The sequence below is a fragment of the Heloderma suspectum genome, chromosome 3 (assembly GCF_057233095.1).
Source record: "Heloderma suspectum isolate Gila_16-S chromosome 3, 16-S_ref, whole genome shotgun sequence".
NCBI lineage: Eukaryota > Metazoa > Chordata > Lepidosauria > Squamata > Helodermatidae > Heloderma > Heloderma suspectum.
In genome coordinates, this window is record NC_139460.1 from 17,376,555 (window position 1) to 17,395,035 (window position 18,481).

Genomic DNA, 18,481 nt, shown 5'->3' on the forward strand with positions numbered 1-18,481 from the left:
TGCTAGCTGAGGGGGTGCATGTCAGGCTGCCTGTACAGACCACTCAGTCCTCCAGTAGAAAGGAATGGCCTCCACTGCTGCCCCCTCCACACCACTGAGCATCTACCACCTGAAGCAACTGCCTCACTCTGTCTTGTAGAGGGGCTGGCCCTGTTTGGCCATGCAACATTCAGGCAGAGTCTCACCACCCCTCTCTGAAACAGAGTGGCATTTCTCGAACTTTCTTGTGCTGCCACTGTGACTTTTGAAGTTTACAGCCTGAGTTCAAAGTCCCATTAGACCTGGGGAAGCTTGGTCCCATGCGTTTCATGTTCTAACAAAGTGAGGTCAATCTGCAGACCAGCTCATAATGATTAAAGGTGTCCCCAACCAGTTGTGTCCGACTCTAAGGTGTGGTGCTCATCTCCATTTCTAAGCGGAAGAGCCAGCGCTATCCAAAGATGCTTCCATGGTCATGTGGCCGGCATGACTGAACACCGAGGTGCACGGAACACTGTCACCTTTCCCGCCAAGGCGGTACCTATTTATCTACTTGCAATTTCTTGCTTTCGAACTGCTAGGTTGGCAGAAGCTGGGACTGAAGACGGGAGCTCACTCCGTCACACAGCACTCGGGTCTTGAACTGCTGTCCTGCCGACCTTCCGTTCTGCAATTCAGCGTCTTAACCACTAAGCCACCGCAGCCCCTCATAATGATTACCTTCTATGAAAAATGCTTCCTCTGTCTTCATGGAAAGCCATGCTTTGCGTGGGGTTTTTGTTTTTTGTTTTGCTTAGAAATATTGTGGCCGCTGACATAAGCTTCAGGTCAGCTTCAACAAGCCAGGGCCTGCTCTTTGCCCGGAGGCAAATGATTGTGCCAGTGCAAACCATTTGTTTTTATCTCTTCATGGAACAAGGAGCTCGGGTCTACAAATCAGTGTAAAGTTCAAGCCAGCCCATCTCAGACAAAACGTAGCAAGAGCTGGGAAAGGCACAAAGAAAGTGGTCAAGGTTAGAGAATGCCTTCCATGAATGGCAACTGGAGGGCCCAACTACACATTACACTTCATACAGTGTGCAGCCAGGTCTTATGTTTTCTTAACTGATTAGAGGAAGGTGAGTGATTAATATCCAGATTTCAGTGCATGAGGAGGGGATCCCTTTCCTCCCTGGCTGTGATTGGGGTGGACCTCTATGCTCCCCACCCTGGCTTAATAAGAGCTCCCACTGGCGCCACAATGTGGAAGCCTAGTTTAACGGCAGGCTTTGGATGTTACAGTGAGACTCTATGCAAGCAGGGACAGCTGGAGGACATCCTCTTCTGATGCTTCCACATAATGTGTTGGGAGAATGGCCACAGCTGAGTGGTAGAGCACCTGCTTTGCTTGCAGAAGAACCCAGGTTTGATCCTGGCTCCTCCAGCTAAGGTCAGGAAAGAATCCTTCCTAAAACCCTGGAGAGCTGCTTCCAGTCACTGTTGACAATACTGGGCTAGGTTAATGGTCTGACTCAGGAGAAGTCAGTTTCCTATGTTCCTCACATTGGGAAAGGGTTGTGGGCTCCAGGGGCCGATACTTTTGTTTGTGTTTTTAGCTCATATTACTCTGTACAGGACACATTTTTTTGCTCTGCTTTTTGGGTGGATGGGCACATTTGGAATTTTGAGAGTGTGTGCCATGGGTACTCTCACAAAATGGCTGCCATGGAGGGACTTGCCCAGTTACAAAATGGCAGCCCGGCTGCTCACAAAATACACATTCCCCAGAAGGTAAACTGGTGAGACTAAAAGAAAAGTAACTTGGCTAAAAACCTACGTACAAAGCAGAGATGGGATTTGAGCTCCAAAACACAAAACCACTCTTTTGAACCCACAGTTTTCTGTGCAAACTGATGAAGCACAGAGACAAGTAAGTTGGCCAAGAATACCACTTGGGGCCCAGAGGAATTCTTGGAAATAAAAGAGTGGGCTGGAGGCTGGCGCTTAGCTTTGCAGAGTGTCAGCCACCCAGTTGAAAAGAAAAAAAAATCTAAAATGAAATAAAAATCAAAAGGGCCAGGGAGACTGGCGGACATGAAGAAAGGTGTCACCATGGCCACCACACTGGACAGTCCAGGTATAGGCCATGTTCTTTGATGGCAATATAGAAGGAAGGAAGGAAGGGAGGGAGGGAGGGAAGGAGGGAAGAAAGAAAGGAAGAAAGAAAGAAAGAAAGAAAGAAAGAAAGAAAGATTCCAGCCTGTGCTATTCCATATAATTTATTTTCTTCTCCTTCTCCTTCTTTTTTGTATGTGACAGCCCAGGAGATAGATAGATAGATAGATAGATAGATAGATAGATAGATAGATAGATAGATAGATAGATGATAGACAGACAGACAGAGAAAGACTTAAAGGAATCCTGCTCTAGTCTGCATTGTTACCAGCCAGTCCTGTAGCCTGACACTCCAACCTGCCTATGTGTTCTTTTCCAAATGCAAAACACTTTCATCCTGTCAGCGTTTGTGTCTCCACTCTAAGCACGTTCCTCTCGGCACAAGGCAGCCCCAACTAGCTAGACGGCCCTTGGAATAGCTTTGGCACCTCATTCTGTTGGCCACCGCTGCTCTTCCACAGCTGCTAAGCCCATGCCCTAGCTGTTAGCTGTCCAGCTATTTTGCGGTGCATTTTATGTGCATGTGAATGCATTTAAAGAGCATGTTGGTCTAAGGGCGGCGACTGGATAGCTGGAAGATGAAATCAGTGCTTAATCTCTGAGGTGAATTGGGGCAAGGGGAGGACAAAGGGGATGTCTTGCTTTTTCACAGGTGCGCAAGTTCATTTTATGCACATTGCATCTCTTTTGGCTTGTTTTCCACACAGATTCATTTCCTACTCTGGCGCCTTGCTGACAGAATTCCCTCAGCCTAAATATTCACATGGCTTCATCTATACTTGACTTAAGAAATAACTGCCTTAAAATGAAAAACATTCCTCTCCTGCCTTTTTTACCTGAAGGGTTTCCTTATTCCTCACCACATCCTTGGTCAGCCCCTTTTCTCATTCTCATTTCCTCTCACTTTCCACATGTACAGCGTCTCATTGAGATTGCAAGTGTGCAGGACAGACCATGCCTACTCACTTACCCTATGCACAGTGCCTGGCTGCTGTAGGTCTTCATAATGATTGAAAACTCTCGAAAGGCCTATCAAGTCTGACTGATGGGTCTGGGAGGAGGAAGGGAGGCATGGGTCCATTCCTTTCTTCAGTCCCGCCCCATCCATACTGCAGTCATAGCCAGGGATGAACGGATTTTGTTAAATCCATTCCATCTGCATTTCATGGATTGTTGGGCATTTTTCGTTCCGTCATCTCATGGACGGAGTTGGATTTTTTGTAGAATAATTTTGTTCTGCTTGCACTAATTCCTATGTGCGCTAATGTGCACTTGCACAAATGCTGTAATCCACATTTGTTAATGTGAATTTGTGCAAATCTCCCCCAAAGTGGGGAAAAAAAGAATAATGTGCAAATCCTCCCAAAAATCAACATTGTCATGCTTTAACCTATGAAGGAAAATGCACATTTGGGGTCAGGGTTTTTTCCCTTTGTATTTTTGTACAAATAAATTTGCATACAAGTCCTGGAAAGTAAAAAAAAAACAAAAAAATCTGTGAGCCAGATGTGGCCAACCAGGCCTCCTCTCCAGCCCACCAGCCTCTCCTAAAGCCCCACTCACTCCACTGCTCCATTCCTCCCATGTCTTAGCTGTTTCCTGTGGACCAGCTGAGCAGCGCAATGGGGGGGTAGATTGTGGCGAGATAAGTTTTTAACCTCCCTTCCCCACAGTCTTACCCCCTGCTGCATTGCTCAGATGATGGACAAGAAATAGCTGAGAAGCAGGGAAAAGGGTCTGTTAAAGGTGAAGGTGCCAAGATGGTGGTGGAGGAAGAGACTACTCTCTTCCTGTATTACTAGTTCACTAGCTGCCTCTTTCTCAGGATGCAGAAAATGCAGTGAGGTGGCAATGCAGGAAGATATCTTAAGCCTCTATGCTGTGCCCTCCCTCTCTTCCCTTTGCCTAGGCAAAACCAGGGGAATCTGGTGGCTCCAGTTTCAGCGGGGTGGAGATTCCAATCTGGGCTTTAGTTACACCCAGCCAGAAGTCTAAAAGATCTATCCAAGGTGCTGGACCCTATCCCTAAAATGGGCCCAGTACCTTGGATAGCTCCTTTAGCCTTCTGGCTGGTTACACCTAAAACCCAGAATGGAATCTCTACCCTACTGAAACTGGAGCCACCAGCCTGTATTAAAAGTCTGGCCAGGGAGCTTTATAGAACCTCGTAAATAAATCAGTTACGTTACTATCACCCTTGAGGTGACTGAATGCAACAGCCAAGGTTTAAGAGACAATGACACCCATCATGGTCTGAAAGAGGGATGGGGAACCCGATTGGGAAAGACGAGAGAGGAGCGAAGCAGGTTGCACACTGATCTGGCAACTCAAGGCTTTGTTCCCATCCCCCTTCCCCAAGCTGGCTTCCCTCCTCCCGTCCTTCCCTGCCAGCCGCCAAGACTCAAGGGGATGCCATCAACACTGGAGGTAAGTTCACCACTGTCATACCCTACCTGGAGGAGGATTCATCTGAAGAAGAAGAGGAGGGGGAGAGCCAGCACAGTGGGCTCCAGCCAGAGCTCAGCAAGGAACAGGAGGCCTTGGCTGACAGTCCTCCTCTGGAAACATTGCACGAGCAAACAGGCCCCTCTCAAGCAGTTCCTGAACTTCCCCAAATGCTGGAAGCAGACTGAGGGGATCCATCCCTCTGAACGGCGTAGAATCAGATGCGTCCAGCAAAAGAACAAATGGAAGTCACAGCAGGGGGCCTCCCTTAAAAGCAACATGCTGACCTAATTAGCCAGCTGTGTTGATTAACGACCGGCTATAAATTCAGCCTCGCCAACACCAGCTTTTTTGCTGCAAACAACAGCACCTTAACCTTGGCTTTGCTTTCAAGATACGTCATCGGATAAGCTCCTAGACCTTGTCTACACATCTGGATAACATTTTCGGACAGCCCCCCCCCGACTGGCCTAGATGCTTGCTCAAACAGACACTGGTGAACTGACCTCTGGACTGCCTTGACCTTGCCTCTGCCTGTGCCTGCAAACCCTCCATGGAACTTCGGTGTATGACTTTGGACTGAACTGGTTGCTCTCTCGCTGCTGCTCCTAGGACTATCTACACCTTGCCCAAGGCCCTTGTCTGCATTGAAACAGGACGACCATGGGCGTCACTCGCTTTCACATTGCTCCCCTGCTAAATTTACTGACTTGTCGCTACCAACCTCACACCATGTGAAACGGCAAAACTGGGGGAAAGCATCTTGGTCCAGCCCTATCTAGGGTCCCATTAAAAGCCTTAAATTGTCCCATAATCCCATAATTGGAACTAAGGGAGACTGTCCCTTCGTCCTTCCGAAGTTAGGGATGGCGGAAAATTCCGCCACGGATTTCAGTGAGGCCAAATGCACTGGCATTCCGCCCCCCAAAACCCGTGGCAGAATGGCCTCCCCCCCTGCCCCCCCGCGGAATCCCCCCCGGGACGAAGCTTACCTGGGGTGGATGTTCCGGCGGCGGCAGCTCCGGCAGTGGCTCCAGAAGCAGCAGCTGGTCTCTCAGCCGGCTGCTGCGGACTCAAATGGAGGCCGCCGTAGTGGCCGCCATTTACGTCCAGCCAGGCTGCCATGATAGGCTACGTATTTATGTAGCCTATCACGGCAAAGGCAGCCACGCAAATGGCGGCCACCATGCCATTTGCGTAGCTGCCTTTACCGTGATAGGCTGCATAAATACTTATGTAGCCTACCATAGCAAGCTAAAAAACAAAACAAAACCCGCGTATGCAAATGCCAGCGGCTACGGCAGCCACCATTTGCGTTCCCTTTTTTTCGCCATTTTAGCCTACGTAAATATTTACATAAGCTATTACGGTGAAAAAAAGGGGAATGCAAATAGCGTAGTGGGCGCTATTTGCGTTCCTGTTTTTTTTCTCGCCATAATAGCTTATGTAAATATTTACGTAGGCTAAAACAGAGAAAAAAGGGAACGCAAATGGCGGCCACTGTAGCCGCCACCATTTGCGTATGCGGTCCCCCCTCCCGAAGGCTGCAGAGTGGCCGGATGTCTGGCTGCAGGCGGCCCTGGCTGGCGGCTCCGCAGAATCTCCGCAGAGCGGAGCCGACCGGATTAGGATTTCGAGGGGAGCAGCGGAGCGCCTCCCCCCCACCACGAATCACCCTGTCGAAAAGGTAAGTGACTTTCGTACATCCCTACCCGAAGTGCCACTTCACCCCTCCACCTCCAACGGCTCCCCCCCCACTCCATCTTAGAAAAGCACTATTTCAAAGCTTCAATATCGGAGCCACAACACGCACGGCTTAATTTCAAAATAACTTTCCAGGCAATCCCTTTGTGACAAAGAAGCAAATGAAACGGAGCGCAGAGGAAGCCAATATCCCGTTGGCTCCAGGCACAGAACAGACAGTGGGGAGGGGGCTAGAGAGCTTTCCTTTGGAAAGCTACAGATGGAAATGGTGGAATGTCATAGAATACCAAATGAGCCCCCCAGGGGCAGGAAGCCTGGGGATGAGCCCGAAAGTCATTCATTTAAAGACTCCTCGGAGAGGCGATAACAGCCTTTCATCTCTTACCACCACCCCAGGATCATTTGGAAAAGGGTGAAACGGAGCATGAAAATGGCAATGTGTCATTGCTGGGAAAGGTGCAGAAGTGGATGCTAGGTGCTTCTTCCCACCTCATTCCCCACACAGAGCTAAAACTACCCAAAGCATGTTTTACATGCTGCGGCCAGATCCCTGGTTTGTGCTAACAGGACACCAGTTCTTGGTAACTGCTGTAGCGCATCCACGGTGCAGCTCCATTACTGTCTTGCATTTTCACCTCCACAACAGCTTGGTGAAGGAGAGCTTTATGATGTCATCTGGACAGAGACGTGAGGCTACAGCATGGTGACAGAGCGCAGATAGGAGGCCCTGAGGTTCAATTCTGTTCCGGAGACTTAGGAACATAGGAAGCTGCCTTATACAGAGCGAGACTCTTGGTTCATGTAGCTCAGCGTGGTTGACACTGACTGGCAGTGGCTCTCCAGGGATTCAGGCAGGCATTGTTTCAGCCCTACCTGGAGATGCCAGGGATAGAACCTGGGACCTTTGGCAAGCCAAGCATGTGTTTGCTGTTACTGAGCTACAGGGCAAAGATACATGCAATTAATTCACAGAAGTCATTGCCGCAAGGTGCAGTAAGGGTTCTGGAGCATGCCCAGTACTAGCGCTTGTCACAATGGGGCAAATACCAGGCCCCATGGGGTCCATTGTGGCTAATGCTGGTCATCAGCATTCCTGTTCTTATTCTTCACTTTCCTCTCTATTTAAAAATAATTGGGTGGGGGGAGGCACACTGTGAAGTGCCACTGCAGGCTGCAGCTGCCCACCCTCCCCAGAATGCCTCTGAGTGGCAGCGGGGCTCAGCATTCTGGGGAAACAAAGATGGCTGCCGGCTGCAGCTTCAGACAGTGCTCTGCCACCCTCATCATGGTAATAAAAAAGGAAATATAAACTTCCCCCTGCCCCAAGTCACACAGTAAGCTTACCACAGGGACTATCAGGGAGGTGAGGGGAGGGCACGACGGTAGCATGGGGGACGACGACAAAAAGCACATTGCCTGGGTCCCCATCACACCTGGTGTCAACCCTACCCACTAGCTTAGAAGAGATTTATTTATTTATACATACATACATACATACTATTTCTTGGCCACCTTTCAGGGCAGAAGCCCTCCCAAGGCGGCTACAGCAATAAAATACATAAAAACAGTTAAAATATTAAAAGTGATAAAAACATAAAAACAATAAAAGCAACAATAAAAGCCAACAATAAAACAAGCAACAATGTTAACAGCAGTACCAGCAACAATAGCGGTCATAACATGAGAAGGCCAAGCTAAATTAATGTTTTCAAGGCCTTCTCAAAGGTCTGCAATGATGGAGCATGATGGACCCCCGATGGCAGCTTGTTCCAAAGGCGTGGGGCCACTGCAGAGAAGGCCCTCTCATGTGTGTTCACCCACCTTACTGCTCTCCAGGTGGGCAAGTGAGAAAGGCCTCTCTTTCTGATCTTAAAGTGTGGGCAGGCTGATACAGGCGAAGGCGGTCCTTCAAGTGACTTGGTCCCAAACCATTTAAGGATTTAAAGGTTAAAACCAGCACTTTGAATTGGGCTTTGAAATGCACTGGTAACCACTGCAGCTGGCGCAGTATAGGCATTATGTGATCAAATCGCCTCACCCCCCCACCAATACTTGGGTGGCTGCATTATGCACAAGCTGGAGTTTCTGAATCATCTTCAAAGGCAGCCCCACATATAGTGCATTACAGTAGTCCAGCCTGGATATGACTAGTGCGTGGATAACTGAGGCAAGGTCCGTCCTCTCCAGATAGGGCCACAGTTGTCATACCAGCCTAAGTGGGTAAAAAGCACTCCTGGACACTGCAGCCACCTGGGCTTCCCCAGTTAGCACAGAGTCCAGGAGGACTCCCGGACTGCACACTTGGTCTTTCAGGGGAGCGCAACCCCATCTGAGACCAGTTGTAAACTCCATCTGAAGTAGTTAATTTCATGTTCGAATGCCTAACAATCATGCCACTGAACAGCAGTTATTGGAAGGCAAAAACAGGGAGAGGCTTTTCCGTGTCCTGCCTGTGGGAGTCTTGGAGGTGGCATCGAACTGGCTCAGGGGTGTGACAAGATGGTGAGCAGCCCTGCTCCAACAGGCGAGCAGCCCTGCTCAATTTCTTCCAGCAGCAAAACTGGGTCAGGAATCACAGTTCACCTCAAGATGGCCTCCCACCTTAATGGTGCTCAACCCCCCACTCTGTTCTTTCCTCAAGGGAGGCTCCCTCCGTGTTGAGCAGGAGAAACCAAGATGCTCAACCCAGGGAGGGCCACTGCCTATTTCTGCACAGAGGGAGGTGTGGAACCAGCACCGTCCACATCCTATATAAATCAGGCTACAGACTGAGCTGCTGAGGTCAGCAACAACAGCAACGCAAATATGTTTTGCCAGAGCATCTGCTGTTGGTCATGAGCCACCTGCCTATGCCTAGGAATGTGTAAGAATATGCTCCATTGTATTTTTTTTAAAGCAGATTTTAGTCGATTTGCAACTCTGATTTGCACCAACAGCAAATCTGTAATCTGAGGTTGGAAATCCATACATCTCTGAGCTTGCAATGCATCACACACACACACACTCATTCACTCACTCTCTCACACACAAATGTGTTCAGCAAAACGGGCAGTAAGAACCAGACATGGAACAACCGAGTGGTTCAAAATTGGGAAAGGAGTACGACAAGGCTGCATATTGTCACCCTGCTTATTTAACTTATATGCAGAATACATCATGAGAAACGCCGGGTTGGATGAATCAGAGGTCGGAATTAAGATTGCTGGGAGAATTATCAACAACCTCCAATATGCAGACGATACCACCCTAATGGCAGAAAGCGAAGAGGATCTAAAGAGCCTCTTGTTGAGGGTGAAAGAGGAGAGTGCAAAAGCTGGTTTGAAACTCAACATTAAAAAAACGAAGATCATGGCATCTGGCCCTATCACTTCCTGGCATATAGAAGGGGAAGAAATGGAAGCAGTGACAGATTTTACTTTCTTGGGCTCCAAGATCACCGCAGACGGTGACTGGAGCCATGAAATTCAAAGACGCTTGCTCCTTGGGAGGAAAGCTATGGCAAACCTAGACAGCATAGTAAGAAGCAGAGACATCACCTTGCCGACAAAGGTCCGTCTAATCAAAGCTATGGTTTTCCCAGTAGTAACGTATGGCTGTGAGAGCTGGACTATAAGGAAGGCTGAGTGCCGAAGAATTGATGCTTTCCAACTGTGGTGCTGGAGAAGACTCTTACAAGTCCCCTGGACTGCAAGGAGGTCCAATCAGTCCATCCTAAAGGAAATCAACCCTAAGTGCTCATTGGAAGGACAGATACTGAAGCTGAAGCTCAAATATTTTGGCCACCTAATGCGAAGAGAAAACTCTCTGGAAAAGACCCTGATGCTGGGAAAGACTGAAGGCCAAAGGAGAAGGGGACGGCAGAGGATGAGATGGCTAGATAGCATCACCGATGCAATGAATATGAACTTGAGCATGCTCCAGGAGAGAGCGCAGGACAGGAAGGCCTGGCGTGATATGGTCCATGGGGTCACGAAGAGTCGGACACGACTGAACGACTGAACAACAACAAAGTGTGCACATTTTAAAAAGCGCACAAAAACGTGTACGGAACGAAAAACATGGGTACAGATTCCTATATGGATTAAAAATAAATAGTTCATGAGCCCATGCAGAAACAGGACTGAATGCATCTGACCTCAAAAAACCAATGATCTTGGCAAGACTTGATACTGACAGATCCATCCATCCTTACCTGGTTTTCACAGGAGTGATTCAGCAGGTGCAGTCACCGTCGCTGTGTCGTTCCGTACAAAACAATGGCTCCTTTTACAAATGAGATGCCAACCAGGATAGCCCTAGCTTGATTGGAAATAATGGTGCTGAACCCCATGGATCAGGCCATGGGGTATACAGAATATATAACTTCTTGTGTATAACCAGTGGGTCATATGGTGGTAGCAGTAACAAGATGAGAACAAGGCACCCTCTAGTTCAAAACTAAACTGTCTCCTCTCCACACACTCCTGCATGTCAGAATCTGACAGTTTGATAAATGAACACCTCCATCTCCTTTTTGAAACCCATCTCTTACAGCTGATGTCAACACTTTCAGATCACTTGCAGTATATTTAAAATACTCAGTTGTTTGGTGTGACTGTGAGTGTGTGTGTGTTAAGCCAGTTATCTTATAAATGAGAAAGGATACTGAGTCATGTCAGATCTGATTTTCAATTTCTGTTCTTTGCCTATCGACAAAAAATTAGACAAGTCAAAAACAGAAATCTTCTTAAGTTTAATGGCCCAGGCAACTTTTCAAAAGTGTGGTGGCAGTGGTCTTAACCACACGGCCACTGTCCTAAAAACACTTTGTTTTCAGGACAGCTAAAGAAAGTGGAAATCATTTCCAGTGCCCTTAAAATGTTGTCTCTCTTTCATACTATTTGTATGAATTAATCTTTGATGGGTGGGTGGAATTCTAAGACATTTCAGGGGTGATGATGTGCGTGTGCGTGTGCGCGTACACGTGCACGCGCACACACACACACACCTATACAGACTGCTCAGAGCAGTCAAGCCATAGAAATGGGTTTTTTTTGGGGGGGGGAAACAAACCTCAGCCACCTCATATTTAATGGAAGACCAACACCTCTGAAATGTCTTAAGAGTTTCACCCATTTCCTTAAAGTTCTCAAATATCCCCCACCCCACCAAACACACACACACACACACACACACACAATGTTTGCAGGAGACAAATGATCCCACAGCAAGGGGGGGAGAGATATTCACCCCACCTTTGATTCAAAGAGATAAACAAACTTATTTATGAGGCCGCTGTTCTGCATGACCTATGTATCCTTCCTTCTGGAAACTCGACATAAAGCAGGGGTGTCCACTCTATAGTACAGTTGCTGTGATTGACACAGGCAGTAGCAATGTCACCAAGACACATATTCAAATAGGAGGTGAGCATTACAAACCCTTGAATTTTTCTCCAGCTCAGACTTTATTTATATTTATTTTATTTCTATTCCACCTGTTTTCCTCTTGCAAGGAGGCAGCTTACACGGTCCTCGTCCTCTCCATTTTATCCTCACAAGAACCCTGTGAGGTAGGTTAGGCTGAGAGTCAGTGACTGACCCAAAGTCACCCAGTGAGCTTCGTGGTTTGAGTGGGGAATGGAACCTGGATCTCCCGAGTCCCAGTCCAACAGTCCAACCACAGTGCTTCTCCCCATCTTGAATAATTCTTCTCTTACTCTCCTCCTTCCCAGAAACTACTACCCAACTATCCCTGCACTCCATTTACAGGGATGGAGTGACAGCAGCTAAGAACTGTGGGATGAGAGAAAGGAGAGAAGTTTGTGTCCCATCCCGGGAGGTCTGGATTGGGTAAATCTGAAACAACAGCAACAACAACCACTGATAGAGCAAATTTCTCAACCATCCACAGAGAGGTGAGGAGGGAACAGTTGAGCTGGTCGCTCATTTCCCCTCCACCAAACCATCAACTGGGGATGTTACATCTGAGCCAGCCTGTGGGTGCTCTCAAAGAAGGAAGAGTTAGCACCTCTCCCAGTATGAACCTACCCATATGCTACACTCAACATCCTCAAGTCCTCCTCTGAGGGGCTCTCTCTAGGGAGGTTCGAAGGGTAGCAACAAGGGAGAGGGCCTTCTTGGTGGTGCCCCCGCCCACGGATTGTGAAATGCTCTCCTCAGTGAGATCTGTGTGACACAGATGACATTGTCCTCTTTTCGGCACCAACGATATTGGTTTCATATTCCCAACGATTTGATGGCATTTAATGGTTTATGGTCACCACTGCTGTTTTAGTTGTTTCTTGGGACGGTTATGTTGGAGGGCGCAATCCTATCAGGACAGGTGGCCACCTCCGAACTCAGAGGCGACTGCCTATACAATGCAGGGCAGGAGAGCTGCGGAGATCATCCCCTCCGCGCTTCATCCGCCCTGCATTCGCGGCTAGACAGCCGATTTCGGCTGTCTAGCTGTGGGAAGGAGGAGTGGGGGGGGGTGGACGCCGGCCAACACATAGGAAGCGTCAGAACGGTGTTTCCACCCTCCCCGCCTCGACGTGCCCCCAGGAATGCTCCATTCTTGCTACTCCGCGCTCCTCTTCCAAGCGTGGAGCATGGGGCCGTTCCACACTGCCTACAAGGCAGCACAGGAGGGGGTGGAGTTCGGTTCTCAGGGAACCAACCTATCCTATGGCTGTCTAGCTGCTGACTAGCGGCCATAGGATTGCACCCTTAATGGATAATTGTTATTGTGGTTCCAAAATGTATATACTGTTTTTGAGAAAAGAGTAGACAATGACAACAACAACAACAACAACAACAAGGTTGTATCTCCCTGCTTGTGGGGGGATTAATGGTGCTCTCCATGTGGGATTATGATTGCTACCTCTGCAAGGCCCATCAAATAGGCAGTGGCAGCAGGTAATAAAGTTGGTGGGGGCTCACAAAACATTTGCCCCCCAGACACACATTGAGCCTCCCAATTTGTTGTGAACTGTCCAGAGAGCTTCAGCTACTGGGCGGTATAGAAATGAAATAAATACATAAATAAATGTCAAGTCTAAACATTTCTGAGGAGAACGTTCACCTCAGCCCTCCTTTGGAATGTACAATTCCGTGTTTCATAAATTTCTCACTACTAGCATCATGCGTGCCCCACTGCTGCAGGATTTCCTAGAAGAAGTCAGGACATATCGGTTGCCCTCAGCTTGTTTGTTAATGAGCTGTGGTGCCAATGACTCATTTCTTGTAATGAGCAAACATATTCTTTTTCTTTGCAAAAGATAAATTATATTATAAACGGCAGTCAGTGGCTTAGAATAACATATGTAATGATTTCTCTTTTAATTAGCTGCCAAAATGTGGCTGATTTCCCCTGCATGGAAGACACACACACACAGGCTCAACTGTCAGTCATTCTCATCACAGAAGGGTACAGTTTCCGCCAATCCCGTTGCTGTGCCGTAATGAGGGACCATTATCATTTCAAAGAGTGCTACGGCTCAATAATCTAAGCAGCGTGAGATGATGGTTTAAAGAATTTGTGGCTTTCAGCAACCGAGGGTACCCACTGATTCTGTAGAATTGAACAAGGAGTTGAAAACGTTCCGCAGATCTAGCCATTAGCTGCCAGAGACACGAGAGCCCAAGCCGTAACTACGGGGAAACTGTTCTTTGCATGTAATTATACAGTAAAAAAAAAAACAGGTGTTTTTTTTTTTAAATACGCAACACCTTCAGAGGTATGGGAATAGATTTTGGGGCTGGCGACGCCATTGAAATTCACCACCAATTGAGACACTTTTCTTCTGAAAATTCTGCAATGAAATTTTGCAAAGTGGGCCAAGGAATTTCTGTGTTTGTAGAAGGAAAGTGCATTCATGTGGGATTTCTTTTTAACCCTCTTCCATAACAACAAGTGCACATGCATTGGCTTTTTCAGTGGTTTGAACCAGGGATGTGTACATCTGTCACTTTTGCTTCCTCCTCCATTCGATTGTCTTTTTAATCTCAAGTTCTTTCTCTCCTGAATACGAAGAACCTTGTGGATTTGGGGAAATTCTTATTTAAAAAATGAACTGAAATGAAATCCTCATTCTTCTGTACCAGCCAAATTCAATAAGTACAGAGTGCACCATGATGTACCTGCCCCTCATATCGTCCCTGAGACACCCCGTGGAGACTATATTACACCGGTTTTAAAATCTTTACACTGGCTGTCAATTTGTTTCCGAGCAAAATATAAAGTGCTGGTTCTTACCCTTAAGGCCTTGCATGGTCTAGGTCCAAAGTACCTTAGGGAGCGCCTTCTCCCCTCCATCCCAGTCTGCCACCTAAGGTCCTCCGAAGGCTCTCTGCTGCAGCTGCCTACTGTGAAACTGGCAGCCACATGCAAGAGGGCCTTTTCCTTTGCCACCTCTCAGCTGTGGAACAACCTGCTGGTTGAAGTGCGCTTGCTGACCTCGCTGAAGGTTTTTAAGCAGGCATTAAAGACATTATTCTGGCAGGCCTTCCCTTTTTAGCAGCCCACTTTCCAAAGCACTGAATTGGGGTCCTAGTCAAAGAGGGGGGTGGGTGGGCGGCACTGGTGCACATCTCTATTGGGTAGTATGTTACTTTCTGTGTCCTGGGTTCTGTGTGCCACAAATCAAGATCATCACCCGGGTTTTAATAAATAAAAGTTTGCTTCAAACCTTCGAGTACATAGCCTCTGTTTTTTTGTTAATGAACTAGGAAACAAATTCAGTTTGAAATGCTGTCAAGTTTCCTTTGCAGAGACGACAGACCTGCTATTTTTGCCTCTGCTTCTGGAACCCGTTAAAAGAATCCAGCCACTCTGTTGGCTTCCAACACATCTATTGGAAGTCATCCAGTGGTTTAATGCAGTACCCCTTTCCTCTGCCCATTTCCAGATTTCTTTTGGACATCTTTGCTAGCCTCCCCCAACCCTGATCCTCCACACAATCTGGACCAGCTTGGTCTTGGAGAACCTTCTCTCCTTCAGCTTCTGCCATCTGGAAAAGCCTTCTTGCATCTTTCCACTTCACTGATTCATCTCAGATTTTTGGCAAAAAAAAAAAAAAAAAAACCACGGTTTTCTACTTTCCCAGCTAACTTTAAAAAAAAATCACCCTTGACTATGCAATTTAAGCTGCAATCCTACACCCACTTACCTGGGAGTAAGCCCCACTGAGCTCAATAGGAACTTCCTTGTGAGTAGACATGTGTAGGATTGTGCTGTCAATTAAGGCCAAGATTTTAAAAGAAATATTTAAACTGAAAAATAGGGACGATAAAGGTTGTTGTGAGGATGAATGCAATAAGTTTGATGAAGCACACACTGCATGAAGTGGTACAGAAATTGGTGGTGGTGGTGGTGGTGGTGGTGGTGGTGGTGGTGATGATGATAATAGACAAGCAGAAGCATTCTATGTGTACTTACTTGGTTTAGTGGGACTTACTCCCAAGTGTGCATAAGACTGATCCCATAATTATTCTGGTAAATGTACATCAGAGTTGTATAAAAGCTGGAGCAGGGATTGGTTTGAAAATATGTAAAGTTGTGCACCAACATAATCTAAATTTTGTACCAAGAAAAGCTGGATTTTCTGACCCATATGAGCTAGGCAGACAAAAAGGATATATTTGCTGTCCTGAAGACATTATTTGGCTTTTGTTTATCATGGGGAGAGAGAACGGGCTAAGAACGGCAGGGATGTTCAGCCAACAGACCATTCAAAATCTTGCAATGACAAGCCTATTTTTCCAATCTCAAGATTTCATACCAAAATTCAACACTTGCATGGTGTGATTACAGAAGGTGCGTAACTGAGATGCAAATCCACATTCACATCGGAACTTTAAAACACTTTGCTCTCTTCCACACAATCACTCATCACTCCCATTTTAAGATGGGGTTGCTGATACAGTGAGTGTACTGAGAAATCAGTAGAGAAACAATAAAATTCAATCTATGGAATGAGCAATAATCAGCTGAGCCCTTGAAGGAGGACCCATAGCTCAGAGGTAGGGGGCAGTGGAGGCTGGTGGCTCTGATTTCGGTGGGGCTGTGAATCCATTCTGGGTTTCAGGTACAACCAGCCAGAACTGGTTGTACCTATTATTGTTATTAATAACAATAATAAACCAGCCAGAACTCTAAAGGGGCTATCCAAGGTGCTGAACCCATTGGGGGATAAAGTTCAGCACTTTGGATAGCGCCTTTAGAGTTCTGGCTAGTTCTGACTGAAACCCAGAATGGTTTCACAGCCCCACCAAAATCGGAGTGACCGCCCTCCACTGGTAGGGAGCACGTTTTGCATGGAGAGGGACATAGGTTCAATCCCTGGCACCTCCCATTAAAACAAACAAGTGAATGGTGATGGTGAGTGACCTTCTCTGCCAGACTCCATGGAAAGCTGCTGCCGGTAAGAGTCTGCAGTTTTGGGATAGATGGGTAAACAGTCTGAAGCAGCATCTTATGGAGGTGGGACATGAACTTAGGTCAAAGTCTTGATGCCTAGGGTGGGGTAGGAGTAGATGGAGTCTTGGCTTTGCCACCTCACAAGACTCTTCTATAGTTATTTAAGAGACCTATGAATTGTGCCGTCCCCCTACCAAGGGCCCAGGGTCTATATACAACAAACCAACAATACAAAACTAAGGGTGCAGTTCTATGGCGATGGCTGTAAGCCTCCGAACTTGGAGGCTTACGGCCATCCAGTGCAGAGCAAGAGGAGAAGTGGAGGCGCTTTTCGCCTCTGCACCCCTCCCACTCTGCATTTCAGCTAGATGGGCTTTTTCACCTATCTAACTGAGGTGTGGGGGAAGGGAGGGAAGGAGGCTGGGGAGACCGGCAGATTCCTCATGAGCCAGGCTCCCCAGTCCCCTCCCATCCCTGCCCAAAGGAATGCCCCCATCACCTTCCTTATGAGGTCGCTTTTGCAAACTTGAAGAGGCAGCTTGCGTGGTTCTCTCTGTGCCGGCTGCAAGTGGGAGGGGGCATTGGATTCCTGGGTCCAAGTTGGAGCACTGATTCTGACCTTAGTTCCAAGAATCCAAACTATCCTATCCCCACCCCCCGACGCTGTCTAGGGGCCACAGGATTGCTCTCTAAAAAGGAAAACTTCTGTACCAGAAGAAGCAATAAACGCAAGAATAAAATTAAGCACCATTAAAAGCCTGATGGAACCGGACAGTCTTCACTGCCCTTCAAAAGCATAACAGAGAGGAAGCCAATGAAACTTCTCTATGGAGGGAGTTCCACAATTGGGGTGCTGCTACAGAAAAGGCTCTGTCTTGAGAACCCACCAATCTAGCCTCTCTGGTTAATAGTTCATGGTTAATAACAGGGCTTCCATTAAAGATCACAAATCACATGCAGAGGTGATCCTTCAGATATGCTAGCCCCAAACCATTTAGGGCTTTGAAGGTCAAAACCAGCACCTTGAATTGTGCCCAGAAACAAACTTAATGGTGGTACAAGAGCAGTACTATATAACCTATAAAGCGCATTCCTGAAAGAAGTCTGGCTGCCACTTTTTGCACTCTCCGTAGATTCTGAACACTGTTCAAGGGCAGCCCCACGTAGAGCATGTTACAGCAGACTAAGCAACGATAAATGACTCTTGAGAGGATAAATTACATATGGGATGTAAAGCACTAGATCCGCTGCAAAGTACTATAGCAGAGGTACTCAACCTGATGCCCTCCAGATGTTTTGGACTGCAACTTCCAGAATCCCTGACCATTGGCTGTGCTGGCTAGGGCTTATGGGAGTTGTAGTCCAAAGCACCTAGATGGCACCAGGTTGCCTACTCCTGTACAATGGAAATAACAACGGTAACTAATGTTATAAGTTCACTATAGGCAATTATTCAAAGGTAATCATGTACCTTTGATACATGCACTTTAGTACATGGTGGGTTGAGTACATGACGTTTTGTAATAACTTTATGAAATGAATAGTGGCAGTCATAAGGTATTTGTGTGTATATATGTGTGTAGATAGATGATACAGATCAGTAGAGCACACGCCCTGTTCAATCCCTGGCATCTCCAGGGGCTAGGAAAGAACCCTGCCTGAAACCCTGCAGAGCCACTGCCAGTCAATGCTGGCAGCACTGGGCTAGATAGACAATGGTCTGACTCAGTATGAGGCAGCTTCCTATGTTCCTAGATGTAGCCGAGGCTCAAGCCCACATCTTGCTCTAGCAAAGAAG

At 47.3% G+C, this 18,481-nt stretch overlaps 1 protein-coding gene across 1 annotated transcript in view; it reads right to left on the bottom strand.

The window, feature by feature from the left end:
- The window catches only part of NOX4 (NADPH oxidase 4), a 159,250-nt gene that overhangs the window by 25,276 nt on the left and 115,493 nt on the right, over positions 1–18,481 (bottom strand). The window lies entirely within an intron of this gene.